The sequence below is a fragment of the Canis aureus genome, chromosome 21 (genome assembly GCF_053574225.1).
Source record: "Canis aureus isolate CA01 chromosome 21, VMU_Caureus_v.1.0, whole genome shotgun sequence".
NCBI classification, from domain to species: Eukaryota; Metazoa; Chordata; class Mammalia; order Carnivora; family Canidae; genus Canis; species Canis aureus.
Window position 1 is genome coordinate 20,470,751 of NC_135631.1, and position 21,912 is coordinate 20,492,662.

At 57.4% G+C, this 21,912-nt stretch overlaps 1 long non-coding RNA gene across 1 annotated transcript; it reads left to right on the forward strand.

Annotated features, from left to right (window-relative positions):
• Positions 1 to 8,543: 8,543 nt before the first annotated feature.
• Positions 8,544 to 21,274, forward strand: LOC144292718 (uncharacterized). Its single transcript, XR_013360060.1, has 2 exons — positions 8,544 to 9,000; positions 19,892 to 21,274. It is a non-coding gene; the product is annotated as an uncharacterized LOC144292718 (long non-coding RNA).
• The last annotated feature ends 638 nt before the right edge of the window (positions 21,275 to 21,912 follow it).

Here is a 21,912-nt window from a genome sequence, read left to right on the forward strand (position 1 = left end):
CAAAACTGAGTCTCCCTAACCAGCAACACAGCTTCCAACCAAATGTACCAACAACCCACCAACTCACAAAGGGAAACAGAGGGACACTTCTAGCTTTGTAAATCCTGACCCACTGCGGGTCCCCCAAGGTTCGCCCTCCACCGCCCCCTCCCTGCCTTGCCCTAAAAAGAAGGTGGGGGGGGGAGAAAATAGAAAAGTAATTTCTTGTTATAAATATCTGGAGGTAATTGTGTTACTGGTGTGAGTTGTTAGGGGCTGTAAAAAGATACAACGGCACCGTGGGGAGCTCAATTGGGAAGAGAGAGTTACAATAAAGAACCTATTCAAGAGGTTTGCAAAAAAAAAAAAAAAAGGAGGTAAAATAATTAAATAGTCACAGCATTATTTCTCCGTTAAAAAAAACCTAAAATATTCATTCTTTTTTTTTCTGTTTTGCTTATTGTGATTATTAATCTTGCCTGCCTACAAGCAAAGAATTCCAAGAAGCACATTTTTTTTTCCCTTCGAGGCCATTCATGGTCTAATTTATTAACTAGCTGGGAGGCAGCTTAAATCCATAAAAATAAACTTAAGAGGAAGAATTTTCCCAGCTTCCGAATGTGGCCTGGTAAATAGTGGAGACACCAGAGGGCTACCTAGCTACCTCTAGCTGGGTTGGCTCCCAGGGCCTTCCTCCTGTCTCTCGGCCCCCACAACCACAGTCAGATCCAGGATAGCCAGAAACCCCAACTTTCTTGAAGAATGTGCCTCCCCCAGCTCAAAGTGGGACTCTGAAACCACAAAGTAGTATAGCAGCCAGGGAGAGGGGACACGGAATTCTCCTAGAAGGGGTAAAACTTCCGAAACTCCACTCTGCAACCCGCACTGTACTCAACCACAACCGAACGCCCCCATCCTGGCCCATACATTCTTGAAGCCATTGGGGGGTGGGGGGGAGTCACTAGCTGATTCCAGACAGGCCTAGTTGATTAATTTTTGAAGCAACTGGGAAGGAAGGTAGATGCATTTCAAGTTCCAGTTCAGCTCCATTTCCACCTCCATCTCAGCTAAGAAGCTATTTAATTACTTAAGGAATCGTTTAACACTTAGTGCAGAAGCAACCCGGGAAGCTGGCCACACGGACACCTGGAAGCAGTCGTGGGTGGAGAGGCTAGAACCCCCAGTTGCAGCCAGAGCCCCCCCAGCTCAGCTCAGGGCTTTCTACAGCCCTACTCCAGTAAGAGACTCACTGGGGAAAGACTCTCCAGACACATCTTAGTCCAACGGGGCCTTGGTTCTCTAGGCCACAGGGCCACGGCCACCCCCACCCCCCGACTGGAGCCTCAGCTTTCAAATGCAGTGGTTTTAATCACTTAATTCTCAAAATCCATCCCCAAACTCCTTAGCTGGGGTGAAGGGGAGAGCTCACTTTCGGCCCTACCGGCCCCCAGCCAAAGAGTAATTAGCAATTAAGATGACAAAGTTTCACTCTCTAGGGCCAAATAAGATAACAACGAATCACATAGCCTTCAGACGTCTGCAAAGGTTGCCGACTATAAAAAATGTAATGTCAACGGCGATAACTATTATTTCTCCTTGGTAAACTCACCAGGCTTTCAAGCTCTTTGCTTTTCATTTCATTTTCTGCTCCTGCCCCCTCCTCAAACCTTCCCAAGTTCGAGTTAAACGTCCAAAATGGCTTAGGAAGCTTTAGAGAGTATGGGGGGGGGGGGGTAAAAAAGAAACCACGTTCACTTTGTTTTTAAACTTTCTAGAAATCACTCCTGACTGGAGGGCCGGGTTTAAGCACTCGAAAAAGAAAGCATTTCCACTTGAAATTCAACTCCATTTCCCCCCAATTACACTTGCTAAAATTCAGGGCTATTATGATCCAGGGAGACTGAGAAAATCTGCACAAGGAAAAGAGGCAACAACTTTATGAACTTTGAAAAGACACTTTTCCTCCTGGGGTCTTAGAATCGAAAAGCTCTCGAATTACTCAGACTAATTAGCTGGGAGAGGATGTGATCAGACGAAGGGGAAAGCCAATGCTTTCCTATTGATTTTTTTTTTTTTTTTGAGGCCTCACAAAGAAAAAAAAAAATCAGGAGATCTGGATTAAAAAAAAAAAAAAAAAAAAAGCAATCCACCTTTCCACCTCGAAACTTGTTGAAACGGCCACACCGGCTGCAGCTTTGTCAGAGGAAGACAAGGAAAAATACCCACCGAAGCGCTGGGAGCTGGAGAATAGGGGAGAGCCCGGGGTTTGCAGGGCGAGGGCGAGGGCTGGGGGACGAAGCCTGGGGAGCAGGGAGTTTTCAAGTCCCGAGCTCTGCGCTCGAGTTGGGGGCAAGAGGCCGGGGGCTCGCTGCAAGCTCCCGCGCCCCCGGAGAGCGCGTCCCCCGCCTCGGCCTGGTGGCTGCTGCCTTCCCGGCTCGCGCCCCCGCGCTCCTCCTCTGCCTGCGGCGCGCGGCTGCCTCGCGGACCCACCGAGCTCCGGCCGCGGGCGGGCGCGGTGCCCCCGGCGCTCGGGCGGCCGCGGGCTCCTCGGGGCCCGGGCCGAGCGCCGCACAAAGCCGGGGGGCGGGGGGCGGGCGGCGGCGGCGCGGCGGGCTGGCTCCTCGGCGCTCCCTCCGCACGCCCGCTCTGTGCGCGCTCGCTGGGCCCTCGGCCGGACAAAGCAGCCGGCGGGGCCGGGGCTCCGGAGCCGATCCCGGGCCCGGGCGCGCGGCGGGGCCTCCTCGTCCTGCGCCGCCGGCCGGGGGGCATTGGGCGACGGTGGGGTCGGGAGCCGCGGCTGCTGCTGCGCCCGGAGCCTCGCTTCTCCCCGCGAGCCCGGCTAGTGCGGGCGCTGGCACCGAGCGGGCCGCCTGCCCCGAGCCCCGCGCCGCTCCCGCTCGCCGGCTGTCGCCCTCCGACGCGGGCTTTCGCTGGAAGTAGAAAGTTTGGGCTCCTGCGTGCAAACTTCTCCGGCCCAACTCTCCCGGCGTAGCAGTGGGGGAGGGGACCGGCCAGAGGGAGGACGGAGAGGAAGGAGGGAGGAAAGGGGGGAGACCTGCCTTTTATATTGCAATTAAAAAAGAAGAAGAAGAAGCAGCAGCAGCAGCAGCAAGAAGCAAGAAGCGGACTCACCTTTATGAGGCATCCTCTCTGGTCCAAGCTCCTGCCAAGTTTTGGTTGGTTGGTTGGTTGGTTGGTTGGGGTTTGGTTTTTTTTTTTTTTTTTTTTTTTTTTCTTTTGCTGGTGTTGTTGCTTAAAGACCACAATGGTTTGCAGTGACGGTGTTTTAAAGGAGTTGCTGGTGAGAGTTTTCTCCACGGGCGCTGCTGGTTTGGTGTGTGAGAGCAATTCTCAGATCCCTGGGAAGGAGACAGAGATTGACAATAAAATGGGCTGTCAGCGGCTGGAGAGTGAGAGATAAAGAGTGTGGGTGAGGGAAGTGGCTGCAGCCAGCACACCTATGCTGATTGGTGATGGCTCAAGTGTGCTAATGTGTGTGTGCCGGCGCCCGGCCTCGCCTCCACCGCTCCTCACTGGCCCATTAGCGAAGCCTGACCTCTGTCATCATCCTCCAGCAAAACACTTCCTCCTGCGCCTGAACCAGAGCGGGAAATGAGGCCGAGCCACGGTTCGCTTTTCAAACCCACTAATCACTCCGCAACATGCAAATGCACCGCTCGCTCCCACACAAAATATTGCTTTATGCAAAGCAGCGCCGGGGCCTCGCGCCAGCCGATTGGATGCTCCCTCTCCCCGCCGGGTGCAATTGGTCCGTTTGTTTGAATATGAATACACTTGTTTTCGGCTCGGATGGTGGGTCCCGGCTTCTCTCCCCGGCGCTGGGCCCCCGAGCCCGGGCTCTGGAGCTGGCGCTCGCCGACATCTCCGGGCTCCGAGCGCTCCGGGAGCCGGCGCTGCACGCACTGTGGCCGCGAACTTGAGGGGTCGAGCGGAGGCCGCTGGGCGGCGGGTCGCGCTCCCACCCCCCACCCCTCCTACCCTACCCTACCCCCCCCCCCACCGGCGCCGGGCGCGGGACTCCCCAGCTCGTGGAGCGAGCAAGTTTCTGCAGCTTCTCGCAGCCCTTTCTTGCCAACTCCGGCGCGGCGTGGCCTGCCGCCCCGCCCCCGCGCGCCCTCCCCTCCCGCCCCGGCTCGACCCGCCCGGGCGCTGGGGCGCGGAGCTCCGCCGCGGCCGCGCCTCGGCCCACCTGGCCGCGGGGAAGAAGAGCAGCCAAGGGGCGTGCAGTGCGCTGGGGGCCCGGCAGCAACTACTCCGGCGGAGGCCGAGGCGAAGCCTAGGCCGAGAGGAGGCCGCCTGGCTGGGGGCTCGGCGAGGCCCGGCGGCCTCCCCAGCCCGGGCCGCCCGGGCCTGCCCACTGCCCCGCTCTCGCTGCCCCCGGCCCTGGCTTCGGTCCTGTCTCCTTCCGGAGGCCGCGGTGCGCAGCGGAGCGGAGGCCCAGCCGCGGCTGGAGAGGCCCGAGAGCAAACACGCCACTTACTTTGTGTACAGAGGGTTCTTGTGAAAAGCCCTGAAGAGTCCTTCCCAAACACTCACCAACTTCTCCCACGTGCCATTTGTTGACTAAGTGCGGCTGCTTTTCCAGGAGCCGGAGAGGAGGGGACGCGAGGGGGAGCGGAGAGGGGAGGAGGGGTGGCGGAGGCCTGGGGTGGAGGAAGCCGCCCGCGGCTGGGGCAGCGTCGGGCGCGGGTCCTCGCCAGCGCCAGCGGGGGTCGGCGTGTGCCGGGGTGTCCCACGGGCTGTCTGTGCGCGGTGCGTGTGTCTCCGCACCGCAACCCCTTCTCCTGGGTCTGCTCCGTCCCAGGAGGCAGCTCCCCTTCAGCTGTTGCCAGAAAGCGGGGAGGAAAGTAAGCAAATGGCTTTTCTCTTCTGACCACACACCAGAAGTCCATTTGTTGAATGCCGGACGATTAGGACACACCTCAGTACACTCCAAAGGCGCCCCTTGGCGCGCGCAGTTAAGGTGACAGGGGAGGGAGCGGCTGTCTGGTCCTGCGAAGTCTGGAGTTGCCTCGGAGCTTGCTGGCCGAGTGGCGGGGGCTGTAGGAGGTCCGGGATGGGGGGACACACCCCAGGACCCAGCACTGGAGAATGGGGATGGCGAAGCTCTGGCGGGGAGGCTGAAACGAAGCCACGCCGGGCACACTTGACTCCTCTTGACTTAGGAAAAGTGCCGAAAGTCAGAGCTCAGCAACCAAGTCTGTGCACCCTGAACTCGCCGCCGACGGGCGATGGGGTGGCCGGCCCCCGGGAGCTGGGACCATGAGGACGTTGCGGGCTGCTTGGGGGCCGCCGGCCTAGCGTGGGCCTCACCCTGTCGTCCCCAACCCGGACCCACTAACGCCGCCAGCGAGGAGCCGAGGCAGAGCTCCGAAGGAACGGAGGCCTCCTCCGCCGGGACCGGGCTGGGGGGTGCACAGCTCGCTGAGCAGCTGCGCCTGCGGCCGGTCCTTCCCGCGCGGCCCAGAAGCACTGGGGAGACGACCCAGGCCAGAAGCGAAGGAGCTGGTGCCCGGCGCTGGGGTCAGCGGCCTCCCGGGCGGGATTTCGGGATTTCGTAGGACCGCGACTTTCAGAGGATCCCGGGAAGTGGGGCAGCGGGCTCAGGTCCCAGACCAGCAGGAATCCGCCTTCTTTTCCTCTCCCTTTTTACTTCCCAAACCGGTGTTAAAGCAGCTTGAACTCCAGTCCATCGGGCACAAGCAAGGGGGGGGGGGGGGAGCAAGGGAGGGAGAAGAGGCCCAGAGACCGTCCCAACTGGAGGCGAATATCATTTTTACAACCTTTCAATTAGCGATCGAGTGGATTAGCACCTTCTTAAGCTTTGCCTCGGAAAGAAGCAGCCATAATCTTGTTGCTATTTCCCCCCAGGGCACTGGCTCTTTGAATCAGCTCCTTCTCCCACCCCTCAACCCCCACCTCACCTCGGAGAAAAGTTTTAACAACAACAAAAAAAATCATAACAGGCAAGGAGCCGGGAGTGAATGCCACTGACGTCATGGGGTGGGGGTGGGGGTGGGGGTGGGGGTGGGGGCTAGGGAAGGACTCTTGGAAACCCCTCTGCACAAACAAGAAACAAAAAGGACTTGGCTGCTTCCAATGTGTCAATATTTTGGGGGGAGCCCAGCCCGGAGGGAGGCAGAGTTTCCAAAGTTTAAGGAGAGGAGGGTGGAGAGCGAGATGTCCTGTGCTCCCCGGAGGGAGAGGGTCCCTGCAACCGCGCGGGGGGTGGGGGTGCGGTTCTCCTAGGCGGGGCGCGTCTCGCCCTCGGCCAGGTCCCCGCTCCGGGGGCCGCGCGGCCGGCTGCGGGGCCGGGACCGGGGTGCCGCCCGCCGGGGCCAGAGGTGTGTGCAAAGCCGAGGCAACCCTCAGGTCGCCATTTTCATCGCGGCTTCCAGCAGGGCCGCGGCCCACTTGCTGCCCTCCGGGGCGGGGGAGTCGCGCCTGCCGCTTCGGCGGCGCCTTTTCCCGCCTCTCGCCAGGTAGCCCGGCTGCCCCGCCCTGGGGCGCCCGGGAGGGACGTGTTCGGGGCCTGTTCCCGCCGGGGCCGCCGGGGTCATCCCACCCGGTAGGGGAGGCTGTCGGTGCAGAGGGAGTCAGGCTGGGGGACCCGAGCTCGCCCGAGGGCGCCCTGCGCCTCCGGCCGCTGCGGGCGCCTAGGTGCGCGGTGGGGCAGCGCCGCACCCCCGGCGGTCCCCGGCCCTCGTCTGTGCCCACTCCCCCGGCTTTCGGTCCGCAGCCGGCCCCTGGCGAGGCCAAGTCGTGCCCGCCTTCGGAACCCAGAGCCTCCCCGCCCCCCTCCTCCCCGGCGCTGCTGCCCCTCCGACCTGCCGCTTCCCAGCGCCGAGCTGAGCGGTGCAGGCGCGCAGGGAAGGGTGGAGAGGAGCTTCTCCTTGACGGAGGCAAGTGTCCAAGTGTCCGCAGACACCTGCTCAGTTTGCAGAGCCTCTGACGGCCCCCTCTCCCTTGCAGGCCCTGGGAAGGTGGGCTCCCCGGAGAGCAGAGCCGGTGAACCGGGCCAACCCGCACTCGGGAGGCAGAGACGCCCACCCACCCCTTCCGCCCACTTCGGGGTGCCTCCTCCACTCGGGGTCTTTCTCCCTTTCCTTTTTCCAGCCACCTGCAGGTTTCCGGCTCACCCAGCTGCCTGGCGGAGCCCAGGGCGCTGGAAAGCAGGGGAGAGCCCGGGAGCCTGCAGGGTGGCGCCTCCAGGCTGTGGCCGCGCTCGGCCGGGGAAACCCGCCCCGCTTTCCTGCTTTCGCCCTTCCTCGCCTCCTGCCAAATGACAAGGGTGTCAGGGCGCTCTCTGGGGTGTCTTCTTTCTTCCACTGCAAGAGTGTCTCTTTCTCTCCTCCTCCCCCGAAAAAATACTTTTTAAAAGGCATTGTCCAACTGGGTCTCCCAGCGAGGAGATCCCTACAGCCGGGCCGCAGATGGGACTCCCAAGCCTTTGCTTCCCGGACCCTACATGCTGTTGTCCAGGCAGGGACAGGGTCTAAAACTCCTGGTGTGTAGAAGACTTGAAACGCACTGGTTCACTCCGGTTTTTTGCGAATAGGGTTCTTGGGAAAGTTTGCTTTCCAGTTCATCACCCTGGACGGTTCCCTGCCTCTCCTTTGCCTGTAACCTCCTCCCTCCAGAAGGCAAGAGTTCAGCTTCAAACGAAAAGCAAGCCAAGGCCACCTCAGTCCTTTCTCCCTAGAGGTTCCCTCTTAAAACAGCTGCTTATTCTAAAGGCCAGGGACTGAGCCCTGCAATTTGTCCTGGAGCGAAGCAGGGAACAAGCGGGCTGGGAACTGGGGGCTCTGCTGGGGGATTTGAGGTTGGGGAAGGGGGAGGGAGCAAATGTCATGGCTGGCTCGTTGGAGCAGCCAGGGAACCGGAGCTAAGCGTAACGCGCTTTTAAAATGACATTGATTGGGACAAGCTGTTCCCCACCCCAGTAAGAGTTAATCTGCCTGTTAATCAAGGCACTAAGGGCCTCAATGCGAGTTTTATTAGCGATCGGAGACAGAGGCGGCAGCGAGGGATCAAAAGCCGGGATCCCAGATATTTGTCGGTGCGGTCACCAAAAAAAAAAAAAAAAAAAAAAGTATTTTCAATTAGAGAACAATTCGGCGCTTTTCATCACTCTCTAACTCTGACTCCTAGATGGTGACTTACAAACCTGGCTAGTGGGGGAGGGGTGGCGTGGAGGGATAGGGATGGGGGTAGGGGGTAGCCTAGTGGCGAGAGGCGGGGGAGAAGCCGCGGGTTGGCTTCGCGGAGTTCGGCCGCCGGGGAGAGGTTAAGAACCCTCGACCTCGGGCCCTGAAGTCTGAGACCACTCCGAGGAGGAGAGAAAGAAAAATAAAACAACGCAATCAGCACTAATGTCGGCATCCATCCCTCCCTCAGCTCCCCGCGGCTCAGGCCGCCCTGGCGCCCGGTGGCTCTGGGCCCCGAGCGCGCCGCAGCCGGGCGGGCCGCAAAGTTTGCGCAGCGCAGCGAGAGGGACTCTCCTTCCGTCTCTCCCGCGCTGCCCCCTTCTGCCCTGGAGGGGTGTTAGGTTCCTTCGGTTTTCCTTTCAGATTCTAAAATAAATACACGCCCAGGCCCTGGGGAAATCTGAATAGCAACTCATTCAATAATCCAAATTATATGAGAGGGTCTGAGACAGAGAGAGAGGGAAAAAAAAGAGAAAAAAGGACAATCCAACCACAGACGCCCTCGGATCAAGGAGGGCACGGGAGTGAGAAGGCGACAGAGGAGGTCCCCAGCTCGCCCTGGGCGCGGGGAGAGGACTCTGGTCAGAGGTAATTATGTCACTGCGTTTTCTCGCCGTGACAGCCGAATAAACACGATCTCCAATAAACATCTCTAATGAGGGAGGAGGCCCGAGGATGACTGGGTTTGATTTATGACTGGAGGAGAAAGTCCACTTCCCACTGCGAAGCGGGCACCCTGCTCGCCGCCCAGCTCCGGAGGAAGGAAACCGCGGAGCAGAGGACCCGGGCCCAGGTAAGGCGCAAGGCCGGTGGGCCACTGCTCTCACTCTCCGGCTTCCCCGGCGGGGTGGGCAGGGGCGGCCGCCGCTCCCGCTTGGGCAGTGATGCCAAGCACCTGTCACAGGTGCCTGCGGTACAGGCGTCCTCCGAAGGTGCCCCCCCCCCAAAGTCTAAAGAGGGGGAGCCAGGGCACGAGTGGGAGCGAGGGGCGAGCCGGGACCTGCGGCGGAGGCCTCCCCAGCCGGCGCCCCTGTGCCCTGCCTGCGCCCGCTTGGGGGTCTGCGGCCGTTTGGGGCTGGACTTTCGGAACTTTTCGCTCCGCGGAACCACCCGTTAGCCTGCGTTTGGGGCAGTCGCTTCCCTGACCCACCTCGGAGAAACTTCTGGCCCCCCTGGCTTGGGGCGTCCTGGGGCGGGAGAGTGGCCCGGGCTGCTCGCCCCGGGCTCAGCGGCCAGGCCCCCCTGGCGCCCGCAAGCTTCCCACCGAGCCTGCGAGCGCAGCGCCCGCAGTAACCCGAGCCCGCGTTCTAGCTCAGTGAGAATCGCTAATTATTAGGTCTTCCGAAGTGAAGCTCAAATCACACGCTGGGGCTTTACGCGCTGCCCAGCTCTGCGGGCAGCATTCTTTCGTCCTCCGCTCCCTTCTGAGAAACGAACTCCCGTCTCTAAAGACTTTGTGTCGGTCCAACCATCTACACTTTGCAACCGCTGGAAACTTTTGTTGCGCTCCGCGCGACCCGCGGTGGGGCATTTCCACGAGCTCCGGGCTCTGGTGGGGACTTGACGAGGGCACGTCAGGAACTGCGATTCCGGGGAGTCCTGGGCGCAAACTGCATCCCCCTCCTGCATTTCTCAGGGTTGCAAACGGCTTCTGCAGATCGCAGCAGCAGATCCCCGGCTCCCTCTCCGCGCCCCGCCCCTCCCCCCCCAGCTCAACACCCAAGTAGAAGTCCGGTCTGGGAACTGAAACATTTGGCTACTTTTGCAGGAAAGCATGTTCCGCAAAGACAAGATTCCCCCCCCTCCAACCCCCCACTACTAGCCCGCGCTCACGAAATCCACCTTTGCAATGCCTCCTTTTAAAAGCAGAAGTCAAGCCCCTGGGCTACTTGGAGGCTGGCTTGGATTTGGGGAGCAGTCGCTGGCAGCGGAGAGGCGGCGCGGGCCCCGAGCCGGACCCGGGCCGGAGCCTGGGCGGTTACCTGGGAGCGGAGGGCGGGGAGGCAGGTGAGCCTGGCGGCGCGGGTTCCCACACGTCTCACCGCCGCTCGGCAGGGGAAGTGGCAGATCTGACAGCCGCGTTCAACGCGAGGACCTGCCCCAGAGTTTAAATGTCAATGATAAGAAAAGAGGGTGCTCAGGCAGGCGCTAACTTTCCTTAATATCCATGCCAGCGCCGTCCTCATTGGCTGCCCGGCCCGCGTGACGTCATGGCGGCTAGAGTTGGGCTCAGCTCCGCGCAGACCTGCGCCGGGGCCGGGCGGGAGCCTCTCCCTCCCCACCCCGAGTCCGGCCCGCTCGGTGCCCCGCTGCGGCCTTCCCGACGCCCCCCTCGGCCTCAGAGCCCCAGTCCGCCCGGCCCTCCTTTGGGGCGTGGAATCCACCCCAAGGAAACCAGTCCTCCTGCGCGCTCCCTTCCTCTCCTGGGCACGCAGGACCCAGCCCCTGGGGTGGCCAGCTACCTTCCCAGGTGCCCATCCGGTCCCCTCCTCCGATCACAGAGGGAGCCACTTGGTCAGAGGGACGTGGAGGCTGCGCCCGGGGTTGAGAGGGGCCTCTGGCAAGAATCATTTTCAGAAAGAGCTCGAGGACGCATGGGTACCCCAATGTGGCTTTCCCACTTGCAAGTCACCAGCTGGGCACAGACTAGGGCTCCGGGGAGAGACCAAGCGAGCTCTTACCCCGGGCTGCACCAAAGTCCTGGCCAGGCCAACCAGGTTCTTGGGAGGGATCCCCAAACCATCCTGCTCCAGGTTCCCTCGCCCCCTTGGGCTGACCGGCTCCAGCCACATGGCAAACAGTTGATTTTATTAATCTTCGGTGGTTAACTGCTGACTTCGTGGCCTAGAGGAGAAAAATAGGAAAGCCTCAGATCTGAAGTCAAGATTCTCCTTCCAGGGCTGGAGAAAACAACAGAAATTGGGGCTAGGTCGGCATATGGATACGGACCTGGTGGTCTCATGGCTTTTCCCTCGCACCCTCTGCGGACTGGGAGGCAGATTCCTAGAGCGGAGCCTGGCTACCATTCCGTGGGTACTTAGACCCGCGCCTTCATCCTCCTGTCCGTCCTGCTTTCCCCCACCAAACAGGGGAGGGGGCTTCTCAATGTCCAATCCCTTCCTTCTCTGCCTCCATCCGGGTCTGGAACTTGGAAGTGACGGAGATCCAGCCTGGGAGGGTAGGGGGCGCTTGACAAGGTGGTGAGAAGGGAAGTGGTGGGGTGTGGAATTGCCTGCAGGCAGCTCCCGGGAAGCCTAGTCCCGGTAGACCTGGGGGCACCTGTGTGTGGCGGCTGGGAGAGGGAGACCCAGGCCGGAGGAGGGTGCCAGGGCCGGTTCCTGCGCACTTTGCTCAGGTGGGGGTGGAGGAGGGAGAGCGCAGCACAGATGGCGCCGAGGCCGAGAGGTGGAGCGGTTCCTGCTCCCAGCCACAGCACACCTGGACAGGTGTAGGGCTTCGCAACAGACAGGAAGGCGGCTCCAGGTAGCCCCACTGCTGGCTCCTCCTGGCCAGGCCAGCTCCCCGCCGGGCTTTTTAATTTTATTTTTCTCTTTTGCTCAGCCCGTCGAGGCCCCGAGGGTAGAGGAGAGGTGGGGAGAATGGGAGCCCGCTGGTAGAGAGGTCTAAGGGTGGTGGTCTTCTTTTAAAAAGTTAGGCGCACTTCTCATCCCAACACTCTGGTCTTCCAGTGTCAGAGACAAGGGGCGTCCACTCCCCCACCGGCCACTCTCTAACCTAGGCCGGGACCCCACGGCTGTCCAGTGTCCCCGAGCCCCTCTCCGCTGGGGACTGGCGCTCAGGGAGGGGCTTGCCCGGGCTTCTCTGCTGCCACCGGCCTTCTAGTGAGAAGAAGGAGTGACCTAGTTTCTGGGTACTCTTCTAGTTCTCCTCCAGGACCTGGTCCAGCCCCGGGTCCCAGCTGTCCCGAGGTCTCCCCCTCTCCCTGGGGTGCCTTAGAGTCTGGACTGGAGGTAGGCCCTGAGCTGGAGCAGGCCTCCCGACCTCCTCTCCAGCTTCTGCCCGCCACTCGCTCCCCACCCGCCCCTTCTGTCCCGACCGGAGGCCGGCGGGAAGGCTGCTCCCGGCTTGTTTGGAGTCCAGGCCATTAAGCGCAAGCGGATCCCTGCAACCCAGCAGGGTGCTCGACAGCGACGCTGGAAACGCCACGGCCCCCGCTTGCTTATCTGCCTGTCAATAAAGGGCGCGCTGGGGCGGCGCGGGAGCGCGGGGCGCTGGAGGCGAGGCTGGAGCAGGCCCCTCTTCCGAGCTCCGGGCCAACGCCGAAGCCGCTCTCCATGTGCCCCGGGCACAGCAGGCAGGGCGGGAGGAGGCAAGGGAAGCCCGAGCTGGGGTCGCCACCAGGGATGGGGCCAGCCGCTGCCGAAGCTCGGTACCCTGTGGCGTTCGGCCCCGGGCGAACTCGAGATCCTCCCAGAACCCCGGGGGGGGGGCTCCCCTTCCAGCCTGCCCCCCCTCCCCGGCTGGTGGACGGCTCGGCCTGGCCCGGCCCCTCGTGGTGCTCAGCCTGCGAGGCCCAGCCGTGCCGCCCTGGGCAGAGGCAGCGCTCTAGGCCCGCGGGCTGGGGGCACCCCCGGAGGCCCGGGGCGTCGTCGAGGCCCGGCGCCCCGGGATGCAGAGTGAGACCCCAGGCAGGCTGCAGGTCGGGTGCGAAGGGTCAGAAACAGGGAAAGAAACCCCTTTTCTTCCGGGCTTCCCATCAGCTCAGACTAGCCCAGCCTGAGATTCTGCGACACCTGAGCTGTCCCAAGCTTCGATTCTGCACCGCAGTGTGCGAGCTCCTCAGTCGCCCGTGTGCGGGGCTCCCAGGCCAGCCCCGGCCTACCACTGCCTACCACTGCCCTGAAGCCCAGAGCTTCCCCTCCAGCCCAAAGGAGCGAAGTGAGCAGTGGTGATGGGGTGAGGGGCCTGAGGTAGGAGGTAGGGATGGAGGAAGCGAGCAAGGACAGATTGGGGAGCAAGGCTTGGTTGGAAGGAGAGGAAGAGGGGAGGATAGATAGAGGTGGGTTCTGGCTTGAACTGTAGCTGGGATCTGTTGTTCTTGTCCAAGGTATGTTTCTCTCTCTCTCTCTCTCTCTCTCTCTCTCTCTCTCTCTCTCTCTCCCTCTCCTTAACTGCTTTATGCAAATAAAGCAGCCTCCAGATTGGAGGAGCCCCCACGTTGGGTCTGTGCTACAGGGTGGGTAGGAATTGATGTAGTATTTTTCCTTTCACTGAGAATGGGCATGGAGTCATGCAACAATGGAAAAGTGGAAATGGATTTTTTCCCCTTTAGTATTTTGATTTCATTTTTCTAAGTTGGAGGAGAATACATTCTGTTAACTTCTACTTTTAAAAGTATTATTTTAAAATAATGTGATGCGGTTTAAAATTTTTCCTGGGGGGGTGTGCCAGTTTATAAAGGGGTTTAATAAAACTCTTCCATAGGAAGATTAATGCAGGAAGGGGCAGGAGTCCCTGCCTAACTGAGAAAAAAAAAATACATGTGTATACTGTGTGTCATTTCAAATAACTATACAAGCCAGAAATCCATATCTTATCTCAGGAATTAAATTTACTGGGCAGTGCATGTGGCTCTTGCTCTTTCTCCCCTCTCCTCCACTTCCTCCCCTGTAAGTGGCAAGCTTTTAAAACAAGATTTTGATATTAAATAAAAACTGGAGAAATGTTTTGTTAATCTGAGTGTCAAAAAAGGAAATATGAAGCAAAGCTAATATTTGCTATCTCTTCACTCAGGTCTAAAGACCTGCATAATGGTATGATTTATGTGAGAGTGTGGCTTCTCTGCTATTCAATCATTTTCCTGCTCTCATTGAAAGAAATACTTAGTTTCATCTATTTTCTGTCCATTCTACCCCCACCATAAAGTTTTCTTGGACATCTGGGAAAATCTCCAAATCCTGCAGTTTGCTCTTCCACTAAGGAGACCTCTAGTGCAATCAATTCAAGAAAACTCTGCTTTTCCTCTCCTTCTAAATGTTTTCATGTTAAGTTAGTCTATGGCACCATGTTTGATTTCTTTCTCTCCCTTGTCGGGGTGGAGACTGAGACATTAGCTGAATTCCCTGGGGGTGATTGGATGCAATTCGCTGAAAGTAGACAGGCACGTCCTGGATGTTAGAAATTCACTTTTTCTCAACGTGACAAGGCCGCCTTCGATCTACAATTGTATTTGAATGGGCAATGAGCGGAAAGATCTCTCATCATTAAGTCTGCTTCTACTTTAGCAAAATAACGAGAGCCTTCATTTGCACACAAATGCTCATAAAACTCGGATTCCCTGCAACTCTTTAATAAAAAGGGATGACTGCGTAATTTAAACTGAAGGTGAGAAGGCAGAAGCAGAGAGAGATGGGGGGGGGGTGGTTTCAAAGGCATCCCCTCCTTTCCCCCAAAAGGTCCATGTGATGGAGTTGACTTTTTTTTTACTTTAAATCTTAAATAAGATGTGAGTTGTAACAAGAGGATTGGCACTTACTCCGTGACCCTTATAATTGGATTAAATATAGACTGAAACGTACAAAAACACACCAAGATTGACACCTGCCAACTGGACTTCCTTATGATTGATTGTGATGCGTCGTGCTGGCAACAATAATGAAATAAATTGTACGGATAAAACAGCACATTTGTCATTTCCGTGCCATGAGTGAGGAAGTCAACGAGTTAGGCAAGCTGTTAGCTGACAGGCGCGAGCGGGAGGCAAGCTAAAGAGATAAATAAGGATTCCAGGCATTGACAGGACAAATTATAACTTGTCACAACCTTTTTAAATTCAGAAGTTTTCAATTAACATATATATTGCTGTTACATATAAGATAAGGGGGCGCACACGTAAACATGCGTGGTGCGGAGGGAGACATCCCCCACCCACCCCCACTCCCCCAGGGCCAAGGGCTTGGGCGCCCAGGCCTCTCCGTCTGCATTCTCGGGTGACAGCCGGAGCACCCCTGCGGGCCATGGGTGCCGGGCCAGCCCGCGGGCGCCGGGGGACTAGGTAAGGTGACTGAGGGCGTTTGAGGCCGAGGGGGGCGGTTCTTTCTTTTCTGGGACACGCAAGTCGCGACTCCAACACCCCTTTCTTCACGGAAGCAGAATTCCCAGCCCAAGGGAGAGCCGGGCCAGGCCTGCGCCCAAGTCTGGCAGGACAGCCTCGGGCTCCCCGCCTGCCCAAGTCGCCCGCAAGGAGTAAGGGGTACAGGGCAGAGGCGTCCCCCTTTCACACTCCAAAGCCTCGGCCTCGGGAGAAAGCCTGAGCTCCTGGACTCGGGATACCAGCAATGGGCGCGTCCTGGGTCCAGGCCCAGGCCGATGACCCCCGGTAGGGCCTGAGGACGCTCCCAGGCCCTGGACGCCGCCTCTGACTGCCGGGCCCAGAGCGGCCCTGGACGAGGTCACGAATCCAGCTCTTTTCGGTGGGACCCAGGAAGAGGCGCTGCTTTCCCCCTCTTCATCCCTTGACGTTTGTGCGCCGGTGTCAGGGGTTCCCGGTTGGCCCATGGGTGCGGACGAGCCCACCAGCAGTATCCTGCGGGCCAAGGCCCGGGGGCTTCAAGTTAGGGGTGGTCGTGGGAGTTCTGAGCGAGTCCAGGCTGGGCGGGTGGGGACCAATGTGGGTCAAGTTTGATGAGCGTTGGACAAGCGAGTGTGAACCCCTTATAAAGGTCTCCACCCCAAAGGAGGCTGACCTCTTAGTTTCAAAGCTTGCCCCCACCCGCGAGCTAGCAGCCGGACCTGGCGGTGTGTCTGGGCGCTCCGGGTCCCTCTGCGCACCGACGGCCAGGCCTCCCACCAAACTCCACTTGGAACTTGGGAAAGTGGAGCGTCCCCAGGTGGGGGGCTGCTGGGCTGGAAGTGAGGCCTGGGGGGGCGATGGGGTCAGAACGGGGCCTCGGCCTCGTCCAGTGCAAGGACTCGAGGCCGCGGGAAGCGGGCCGGGGCCAGGGCCAGGTTCAGGCGGGCCGGGAAGGCGCAGCGCCGTTGCCCCCAGCCTGGTCGCCTTCGCTGCCGGCTCCGCGCCCGCCCGGGTCTCCGTGCGCCCCTGTCCTGGGCCCTGGGAGGAGGAGCCCGGCCTGCAGGTCGAGGCCACAACCGGTCACCGCAAATGCTCTGCGCGGAAAGGCGCGTCCACCCCAGGCTCCAGCGTCCTAACCTTCCGGGCCGGCCACCGACTCCAACCCCGCGAAGCTCCGGATCTTCCCTAAGACGGAGCTGGAGAAGAAGGGGAGGGAGGCAAAACACAAGTTACATGGAATTAGCTGGAAGCAGCCGCATTCCCCAGTGACCGCAGCCATTAACATTATAATCTCAAACGCCATTTTTTATGTAACACTATTGTTAGTAAATCGACTCCTCAGGTCCTCTGAGACGCTGACCCCTGGCAATTCAGTGAAAGTGTAATTATCTCCCCGAATCTTGGACAGATTTAAGAGATTACATTTCAACTAAATCTATATCAATGCTAATTCCCCCCCACCCCCTCGCCCCCCCAGCCTGCAGGTGCTGGGCACGGGAGACGGCGTCAGGCCCCAGCAGAACGCCTCACAAAGAGGAGAGGGCTTGCTGCGTACAGGGCCAAAAGAAATGAAGCCCCACATAAAATTACACCTATTTTTTTTTTTTTTTTTGCTACAAAACCTGGTTCTTATATAGCAAAGTTAAACAAAGCAGCTATGCTAAATTAGCGTTACATAAAGGCGAGTTTAATGCTCGGTTACAGTCAACTGGTGTATCTCTGATGGCTAATTGTCTATCAAAATTAAAGAGAAAAGAACAAATGATTCGTTATAAGAAGGTGTTAAAAGCTTCAACAAAAGGACATTTCACAAATATAATATCGGCAGCTCGGGGATTGCCCGCGGGGTTGTTCAGGCCTCGGCCCTGCACAGCTATGAAAAGTGGGGTGCGGGGTGCTATTTGCCTGGCAAGAGCTCATTTCCTCCCAAATGAGTATAATAAAAACCCGAGAGGCGATATTAGTTGTAAAGATCGGGATTAGCCCTAACAGGCGCGGTGGACGTGCGCTTCAAAGGCGACCCCTACTCTCTCCGCCTGGGCTGGGGGCGGAGGGCGCTTTGCCATCCCGCGAGGACGCCGCAGCCGACTCGCCACTGCCTCACGTTCAGGGACAACGGGGAGCGAGCACGGGTGCGGGGCTGGTGTCGACAAAGGAGAGCAGGCTCCGCGGGCCCCAGCTCGTCCCCGCCTCCTCCCGGGCTGGGAGAGGACGCACCGGGGCTGCCCCAGCATCTCGGGGGCGCGGGCACCGTCCAGCACGTGCCTTTCGGGCGCAGCGCGCCGGCCTCCGGGGACGCAGGTTGCTGCAGCCAGCCCACCCTCCCAGGCTGGGGAGGCTGCAGAAAAGAACACGACGGCCCCCTTCCCCAAGGCGACACCAGATCTACATCTCCAGGCGTATTTGTTGTTCAAAGTTAATTAAACCTGAAAGCAACCAAAATACGCGCGCCAGGCGCACGGAGGCCCATCCCGGGCTCGGGCAGCAGGCGCGCAGCGCCCCAGCAGCGGCGACGGCCACCCGGGCTCGCTCGCGCGCTCGCAGTCTCTGCAAGAGACTCTGAGGCTGGGGAATAAAAGCCGAAACCAAATCAGGCAGCAAGAGCAACAAACCGTCTGGAAAATGGACCCACGGAGCCGCAAGAATGTCCTTTTTTTTTTTTTTTTTTTTTTTTTAATCTTTGACAACTTGTGTCCTAAAGAAAGTGTATTGAAGATAATTGAAATGATTACAATTCATTGCTGCCTGACTTTGAATATGAACAGTCACATAATGACATCCCCGCCATCCAACAACAGTTTAATTTCCATTATCCGACTTCGGGATCCTCGCGCCAGCCGCCGGGGCAACGCGGCGCTGATGCAGAAATCTTGGCTCCCGACTACGTGATTCATCTCGGGGCCGCGGGGGTGGGATCGGGGTGGGGAACGGGCTTGTTCCCTCCTCCTCCGAAACTTGTTCTGCAAATTCCAGGGAGCAGCGGACGCGGCGGGGCCCACAGCAGAGACGATCGCTGTCAAAGGGCCACTTTGCCCGACGGGGCTGCGGGGCGCTGCGGTCTCCGTGTCCCCGGGGGCTCTCGGACTCGCAGGGGACCGTCCCCCAGCTCCCACCCTAGGCGGCCCGGGCTGGGGCACCCTCGCCAGGTCGCCCTCCCGGGGACAGCCGCCCTTCTCTCTTCTTTTTTCCCTTCCTCGGAGCCCTCGCGTCCTTCTGCTCCTGAGCTTCCTTCCAGGCGAGCGCTCAAGGCAGGGTGGAGGGTGGGGCCGACTCCCGAGCACCCTCCCGGATCTGGAAGTGGCCCCGGCCTTGAACTTGCCCCAGCCTCCCCTGCTGCCACCCTACACCCCGAAACCCCAGCGAAAGAGGGAAGGAAGCCAGGGTATTTTGGCACCACTGGGACGCTGGTGCTCACCTTGGGGCGCGGCCTCTGGGCTCTGAGTCGGGGGAGGGGCGGAGAGGGGCGGGGGGATGGGCACTGGGCCTAGACTTACGCAGTGCGCAAGCGCCACTCGGGCCCGCCGCCCCCTTACCCAGGAGCGGGGGTCCCGGGGACAGACCCTGCGCCCCTCTCCAGGAAACTACCGCCTCTTAAAAAAAAAAAAAAAGAAAGAAAAAAGAAAAAAAAGACCATCTGGTAATTGTCTTTCTTTAGATCTTCCCTTAATTATGCTTTTAATTAAAGATGGTTCAAGGCACCGGACCACATGAAGGGCAGTAATTACAAATTACATTACAAACCCGACAGATGTAGCGGGATCTGCTGGGAAAAAGGTACCGGAATAAAAATTCGACTAAACTTTGGGATAAATTAATCGGCGGCTTGGAGAACAGAAGCCCAGTTCTGATTATGTAGGCTCCAGCCAGGATTTAAGTTTTGTGTCATGATTGTTTTCATATTTCTTTGACGTCTATTGATTTGGAGGCAGCTGCAAGCCTTTGTCACAGGAGAGAAGAGCAGTCACAATATATTAGCTTGATGGCATAACTCGAACCGGAGAGGCGAGGGGAGCCGGAGTGACGGGGGCGCACGTGACCCCGCCCGGGGGCCTCGCAGCCCAACCCTAACATTAACTTGTTCCAACAGGAATAATGGAGTCTTACTACTAATGGTCAGAAGGTGCTTTTCTGCCGGGGATGCGGGCGGCGCGAGCTGCGCAGCGGTGGCCCGCGCCCGGGGTCCCCTCCCTCCCCTCCGCTCCCCGCCGCCGTGGAGAGTCCAGGCCCGGCTCGGGGGCGGCTTGGGCTCCGCTCTCACGTCGAGGGGCGCGCCAGGCAGGCCGAGGCCCCACTGCGGCTCCTCCCGGGGGGGGGGGGACCCCGGCAGGTGTGGTCGGAGCGCGAGGCCCCGGGCCGGGAAGGCGACCGCCCGCGGGACCCGTGCCCGGGTGTCCGCGGGCTCGGGGCGCACAGAAGCGTGACGCAGGCTGTGCAAACAGAAGCGAGCGAGTTGGGTCGTTTCCTTGGCTGAGCGCCGTCCTCGCCCCTCAGCCCCCACCCCGACTGCCCCGGAGCCCCGAGGCTGCGCCCTAGGGCACGTACCTCGGTGCCCGACGCTCCTCCCGGTCCTGCCCGCGCGGGCGCAGCGAGCGCCCCCGGGGAAGGCGCTGGACAGCTCCGCTCGCCCACTCACGGCCTCCTTTACCCACAGGCTCTCAAAAGTCGATACGACCCTCATTTCGACCCACGATTCTGCTAATGCACCTGCCATAGAGGAACGTTCTCCGGAAAGGTGTGTCATCCACGCCTGGTGTGAGCCAAGCCAGCAGGACAGTCGTTGGAGAAGACCCAGCGGCCTGACACCTTCTCTTGCTCCCGGGGAAGGAAAGTTTTCCTTTTGATTCGTCCTCTCACTATGTCTCTCTTTTTCCTTGGCGGTACAGTTTCAGAGAGGAATGTAAATATTTTGACTAGACCTCTGCAGGGGCCTTTTAAACCCCAGGCACAGTCATCGGTGCAATACTGTAGTTCATCGTTTTAAAACTTGAATGTTAGAGTTTGTCTTGCCGGGGGAACCCATAGAACTAAGTGGTGACCCCTCAACTCCCTGTTTGTATAATGAAGTATTCCTTAGCGATTGTCCAAGTTTTAAGGACTCTTTCTGTTGCTGCTGCTTTCTAATTGTTTGAGGGGAAGGAAAATCAATCTAAGAGGCGTGTTGCTGGGCTTGGGGCAAAATCAGATTTCACCATGCTTCACTCTTAGCTCTTCTGTCTTTCCTCCTGTGGGGCATGGACCCGAGGTAGAGATTTTATTTTTATTTTTTTGCCAAAGGGGAAATCTTTTTTGAAAAATTCAAAAATTTTCCAAATTAAAACCCTGTTTAGCTCTTCTGTGCATGTGAAGTAGGAATTTTCTTTTCCTGCTTTAGTATTTAATACAAAGCAGATACGTTGAAACAAATGCAAAGTTCAGAAAAACCAAAATAAGGAGGAAAAGGATGCTAAGGTTTCTCTAGGTTCTGTACATAAGGCAAATAAGGCAATGTGCTTTTTTTTTTTTTTTCTCTCCAAACTGAAGCAAAACTTGCCAGGAGGCACAACACAGCACTGAATGTGTATTTTATATACATATATTAAAATACATATATATATACATATATATATACACACACATACATACACACACATATATGTATAGCAAACATTCCCCAATATTGATACACCTGTGACTTCATAGTCTGAAAATATTTCTAAACACAGTCATGGTATAAAAACATTGATTTCAATTCTGGTCTTGTAGTTATTAAGGTAGCACTAATGTTATTCTTGATCTTAAAATACTTTCACTGTTAATGTCAGTTGTGGCCACTTTAAACCCTGGATACTCTAGCAAAACCGCCTATAATGTGCTTATTTCTTTATCCCATTCTCCTGTAGTGTAATTAATATTTTTACAGAAAATATTTTGAGCATCCTTAAGTCCTTTTTAAAATCAAATACTCCATGTTTGTGACAAGTAAGGCTGATCATTTTTATTTTGTTTGTAGAAAATTCATTTTACTGAAATAAAGTATAATACTGAAAATTTAAAACAGTCCCATACTATGCTCACAAAAAAGTTTCAAGGTAGAACAAAGAAAATGTTCTTAGAACTGCACATAATATTAGTTATGATCCTAGTGTGTGAGTGTGTGTGTGTGTGTGTGTGTGTAGGGAATATGAGTGTTTAAGCTAATATTATTCTGTTATTTTATTCTATGTTTCTATTAGAATACTCACTTATGCCCTGTCTTCCCACAGCTTATGTGTGCACCACGAATTTTAATAAATAGAAATTACTCTTAAAAGAGTAAATGGCTCATTGTTCTCTCTTTACAATTTACTTCAAAAAAATTTTTTTAATGAATCCTATTGCAGCTATTTCCCCTCACTTCTATATGAAAGTGACTGGCAAGTCTCATTCAATTTAAAGGAACTCTAGCACAGAGAATATAGAGATTTTGTTCAAAGTCTCCCTTAAATCTATTTTTGGATTTGGAAACAGAACTGGGCTGGAGGCAACATCAGTGCACATCTCTGACTCCGTATGAGGCTACTTAAAGCAGGTGGCTTTGGGGTTCATTTTGGAAACAGAAGACATACATGGAAGTTTGTGTTACTTACAGACTGACAAGCTATGGTGGAGCTTAGGAGCAATAAAATAACCCATACTCTCATCTGCCTTTGAGTT